Genomic DNA, 5,850 nt, shown 5'->3' on the forward strand with positions numbered 1-5,850 from the left:
CACGTGGGTGGCTTAGTGTGTTCTTAAGCACTGGAAAATTGACCGCAAAATGACCTAATTCGCAATGTTCTGCTTTGGCTGCGGGCGGCGAGCCTGGTGGGGCGGCCTGGGCTGGACTCGCAGCCGTCAAATTCTGCCTCCGCCCACTTAATGGGCCTCCGCCTCGCTGCCCCCTACCCCTACCCCGCCACCGCCCCCTGCGCCCCCATTTAGCACCCCCCCCCCATATCCCGGGACAAGTCCCCGGGCTGGCGTCCCCGCGACTCCCCGCCTAGGCTGATTTTCTCTCTGCTTTCGGGTTTCCCCACTCCCAGCGCGGCTCGCCCGCCGAGAACCGCCCTTAAGTCGGGCGAGGGTCGGGCAGGACTCAGGGCTGAAACAGATCCTGGTGAGGATTCCACCCTCCTTTTTTCCCCGCGCGCGGAGAAATCCCCACTTGATGCGCAATTCGGGCTCCTCGGCGGCCACGTCCCCACTAAGACCCAGTTCCCCTCCTCCCCCACTCTGTGAGTCCTGAGCTAGACCACCCTCAGCACACTCACAGGCAGGCGGGGTGGGGGTGGGGGTGGGGCTCCGAAGGTGTGCGTAAAGGTTGGGCGGGTGCGTTTTCCGAGGTGGGGTGGGAGGGGCGGCACACCCTCCCCCCCCCCTTATCTAAGAGCAAGCAGGGCGAAGCCTCTCCGGCTGCTGGGAAGGACGTGGACTATCTTAGAAGCCGGGTTTATGCAAACTGGGATGTAGGCCACCGACTCCCTTTCCATCTTTAGCATCTGGGCTCCCCAGGGGGCCTGGAAAGGAGCACGAGTTCCGGCAAAGCGCTGGGGAGACCCAGGTTGCCCTTTGCTCATTCAAGGGGAAAAAAAAAAAAAAAATCCTTCTGTAGTTCTGGAGACCTCGGGGGGATTCAAGGAACACTCAGTCCTCTGCTTGCTCAGGCTTGGGAATTGAAGGCAAAAAGCGACCTGTGCCTTCATTCTCCCTTTCCCCTTTGGTTTTCTCGACTTTGTCTAAAGAAACACTGTTACAGAGCAACTAAGGTCTGGAAAGGAGGTGGGGGGGGGGGGTTTGCAGGCCCCAGGACAAGAGCCGCACCAGATACTCCCAGCCGATGGCCCTGTGTAACCTCTCCGCCCTGGGTGAGAGCCCCTTTCCCTCCGGCAGCACCCAGGGATTGAAAGCAATGCTAGTTTACTGGGGAGTGCCGCAGAGGCCACCGCCCGCGAGGTGACTTCGGGGAAGAAATACGCCAGCCGGCCGTCTCTGCAGATGCATTTCAAAGGGGAATGAAGTGATTGCTTCGTGTAATTAACTATTGGGACACAGCAAAAGCTCTGAAATGACTCAGCCATTTGTCTCCAGATGGGGTTGGAGTGGCTGCGATTGTTTAACTCTCTTTAGCTGTGTTGGAACTCCGAATGGCCTGGCAGCCAAGGGCCCTCCAGGGGACAAAGGCTGGGACTCCGGTGAGTGCATCAACGCTGAACCGGGCTGGCCCAGCTGAGGGAGAGTGAATTCAGAGAGACCCCCATTGTCTCAGGCCTTTGTGTTTCTCCCCAGCTGGCTCTAATCTTTAAATATTTACCCGGCCCTTTTGTGCACTTGTGACTTAGGCACTTCGGGCTGATGTGCTCATAAATTCACATCATTTACCCGTTTCCAGACTAGAGAGAGGAGGCTTTCATGCCTGGAGCCCAGAATGGTCAGAGGAAGGAGAAGAAAACTGTTGGAGGATCAGGGTTCCCTCCTGGGGAGATGAACAGGCCCTTCCTGGCCTCCATGTGGGAAGTGGATGAGACAGAGGGCCTGTGAGTGACAAGGAGCCCCAGAGGCCCCTCCGGCAATAACTGACCAGAGACCCACCGGCAGAGGGAGGGGAGAGGCCAGTTCTCAGACCTTTTCTTACTTGGTGTCAAGCTTGGACAAGAGCAAACTTTTCATCCTGGGAAGCTGGTGTGGGTTGAGGTGTTTGGTTCACACCTCTCACTAGCACCTGCGTCTTGCGTGCTTTGCACTTGCTACATTCTCTCTTGCTCTGTAAAGCAACCCCGTTTGAGAAAAAGGGTAGGGGCGCCTAGGTGGCTCAGTCGGTTAAGTGTCTGACTCTTGATTGCGGCTCAGGTCATGATCTCATGGTTTGCGAGATCGAGCCCCCCCCCCCCCCCCCCCGCCCCAGTCCTGCTCTGTGCTGACAGCAGGAACCTGCTTGGTATTCTCTCTCTGCCCCTCTCCCACACTCTCTCTTTCAAAATAAATAAATAATCATAAAGAAAAGAAAGAGAGAGAGAGAGAGAAAAAAAAATTTAGAAAAATAAAAAAGAGAGAGAGAGGCTAATTTCATCTCAGCCTACAGTTTAACTTGGAAAAGTCAAGCTGGTTCTTAGGACTCTTTAAGCAGGAGGAAACTGCACTTAGACCCAAGATGGAAAACCACCTCAGCTGGTGGGTGAATAGCAGGATGGGGGCTGGGGGGGGGGGGGGGACGTGCAGGGGAGACCCTGCAGAGGGACCTTCCTGCATGAGAAAGGGCTCCCTTTCTCCTTGCCTCCCAGCTCCAAGAACAAAACACATTCAAATGCTTCTTTACAAAAGAAGGCAAGTAAGGCATCCCAGGGCTGAGTAGTTTTCCTTTATTTTCTTATATTTTTATGGGTTTGTTGTTCTCCTGCCTGGGGATGAGAGCCAGATGCAGAGTGGATTTCTTTGATCAGGTTGCTTTTCTCTGGTAGGACAGCAGGACTCATTGTGTGTTTCTGTCCATATCGCTGGTTGAATTACTGTTACTCTGTGCATCTCTGTATCTCTGTGTGTGACTTTGTTTCTCTAGGTCTATGCCAGTGTGTGCATATATTTGCTTACTTGCCTGTTTCCTCCCTTACTGCTCTGTGAGCCCTGGGTCCTGACAGATTCAGCAACTCCAGTCACTTCTAAAAATCCCCCTTCCCTCAGGTCTGGCCATACCTGGGAAGAGACTGCTTCCCCTTCCTTTCTTCCTTCTCCAAGATGAGGCTTGATAAGGTTTTGGGGTGATGGTGGGGGGTTGGAGCCCACAGCCAAGAAAGGATTCTCAAAGATGTCTTTGGTGCAAAAAAGGTGATTTTATTAAAGCACGGGACGGGGCCCGTGGCAAGAAAGAGCTGCACTGGGGTTGCAAAGAGTAACTGATTTATATACCTTCAGGTTGGGAGGGGGTTAGGGACAGAGTAAGTCTCTAAGAAATTTTAGAAGAAAGGTTTCCAGGACCTTGAGGGTCTAGCTGTTGTTAGCAAAACGTCATTTATTACTGCTTAGTAAAACCTCACTCATGAGACCCTTCAGATGTGTATCAGGAGTCATATACTTGGAGTTTAATTGCCAACATATACTTGGGGATTAAAGATAAATAAGGTTTGCAAAATAATTTTTATGTGTTTAAGGAGACTCACAGGATCCTGGCGGCGGGGGGGGGGGGGGGTCAGGATAATGTTAAGCCAAGATTCCCTTTTGCAAAGTGTCATCGTCCAGGCAGCTGAGCTCCTTGAGGGAGGTTGTTCACTCTGCCCCTTTCAAGGACTCATCACTGGGCTGTGGGCAGTAAGGGAATTCAATTTTTCATTTGCCTTTGTTTCCCACATCACCATGGCAAGCACTTAAACCCCCTTCCATCTTGGTGAGAGTGCTATTAGGGCTCCAGGAAACGGAGTCTATAGGTTTCTGGAGATTAGACTATGGAGAAGATTACTTTTTACTTGCAGTTTACTAAGTTATCCGTAGACTGAAGGAGACTCCTGTTCTGTATGACTGTGATCTCCATCAGTCAGACATTTGCTTCCTTTCTTTTCCCCTGTTCTTGAGCAGTCAGGAGTGTCGGGGGAAGACACATATCCCACCCGGGGTGGGGGTGTGGGTGGGGGTGCTGTTAGCCTGTACTTTGTCCTCAGCTTGCCCCATGCTCCCTAATCAGGGCTGATGGAGAAGGATGGTCTGAAGTGATGGGCAAAGGAGAGGGGGTTGCCTGGACTGGCTAAACTGGATTTCATGTTACTCTTTGCCCCCAGAAGGGAGCCAGTCGCTGGGGGGTAGATCAAGGCCCTAAGTCAGTGTGGACAGCAGATTCCAATGGCCAAAGGCACCCTGGAGATTTAATGTTTTAAAATACAAAGTTGGGGCGCCTGCGTGGCTCACTTGGTTACACATCCGACTCTTGGTTTCAGCTCAGCTCATGATCTCACGGTTTGTGAGTTCGAGCCCCACGTCCAGCTCTGTGCTGCCAGTATGGAGTCGAGTTGAGATTCTCTCTCTCTGCCCCTCCCCACTTATGCTCTTTCCCTCTCTCTCAAAATAAATAAATAAAACTTAAAAAAAAAAAGTTAAACAGACTTAAAAACAACAAAAACATTACATCTCCTTTCAATTCCCATGAACCCAGTTTAGCAAATGTCTCCTGAGCACCATTTAAACATGGTTTGGGAGAACACTGTCAATACCTGATGGTGAAATCAGGACCCCTGTTTTACAGGACGCTGAGACTTGGGAGTTGATTTGCCCGAGGTTACAAAGCTGGGCCACTGCAGGCCTCAGACCAGGATTCAATCCCAGGCTCTCCATCCTTCCCTGAGCCCAGCTGCTCAGACCTCAGGCCTCATGCCAGGTCCTGCAGGGACAGACGAGAGAGTGGGGCAGCCAGAGGCTCAGATGCAGGCCTGGCTGACTGCAGCTCAGTCTGGTCTCGCGCTCTCTGACCCACTACTCTGGGCTCCAGCCTCCCCGGGGGCCTGTCCCCTATCCCAACTCAGGCTTCCTTTCTCCTGCCTCTGTGTCTGCAAACTCAGTGCCAACCCTCCCTCCCTCCCTCCCCACAGATGTCCTTGCTCTCATTTCCAGCCTAACGCTGCGGGTCCCCGAGTGCCCCAAGACCTAGCTCAAGCATCTCTTCCAAGCTGCCTCCTAGCCCTCTGCCCGCCCATCCGCAGGCCCCTCCTTGGAGCCCCTCCCTCTCCTCCACTCTTACTTGGCTCCTGTCCACTCCCACCCGCCATACTCCATTCTGGTCACTTGCTCACCTGCTTTTCTCCTTCATCATCCCTCTGTGAGCTCCCCAGAAGAGGACATTAACCCTTTCGAAAAAACGAGCAATTTCCGATTCAAAAAGTAATGTATGTTGACTGTGGGCAATGTGGAAAACACAAAAACATACAACATATAAAGAAGACAATGAATGTCACCCCGAGTCCCACCACCTGAAGGTGACCGCTGTTAAATAACTCCAATCTTTTCCCCATGCTCACACGTCTGCTTGTGCTTTTCCCCAGCGAAGCCAAAGTCGCACTGTAAACTTTTGAATTCTGCCTTTTGGAAAACGCGGTGCAGCCTCCTGCGCTTTTTCGCTATTGGCCAACATGCTCCCTCACCACGAAGTGGGCGGTCGTCCCGCGCGCGGTTGCCCAGTACGGGGTGTTCCGGCTGCCTCCAGGGCAGGGTCCCCGCGCGGTCGCAGCCTGGGCGCCTGGCGGGCCGCCCCGCTCGCGCCTGCGCGCCGAGGGGTGTCGGCTTCGCCGGGGCACCGCGCGGGGCCGTCCGAGGGCAGGGTCGCTTCAGGCTGATTTCTTGGGACAGGGGCGTTCTTGAGTTTGGGGCTGCTTTCTGGCAGCCGCCGGCAGCCGCCTCTCGGCCGGGGCCACAGGCGCCCCGCCTGCCGTCCGCCGCTCTGCGGGGGGGCGGTCAGAGGCTTTCCCCCGGGGGCTGACGGGGCGGGGTGGGGCGGGGCCGTGGGCGGGGCGCTCCCGCCAAAGCCGGGTCCCCGCCCCGCTGCGCGGCGGTATCGCGAGAGCTCTCGGGCGGCGCGGGGCTCCAGGCGGCGGCGCTTCCCAGCCG

The sequence above is a fragment of the Neofelis nebulosa genome, chromosome 2 (genome assembly GCF_028018385.1).
Source record: "Neofelis nebulosa isolate mNeoNeb1 chromosome 2, mNeoNeb1.pri, whole genome shotgun sequence".
NCBI lineage: Eukaryota > Metazoa > Chordata > Mammalia > Carnivora > Felidae > Neofelis > Neofelis nebulosa.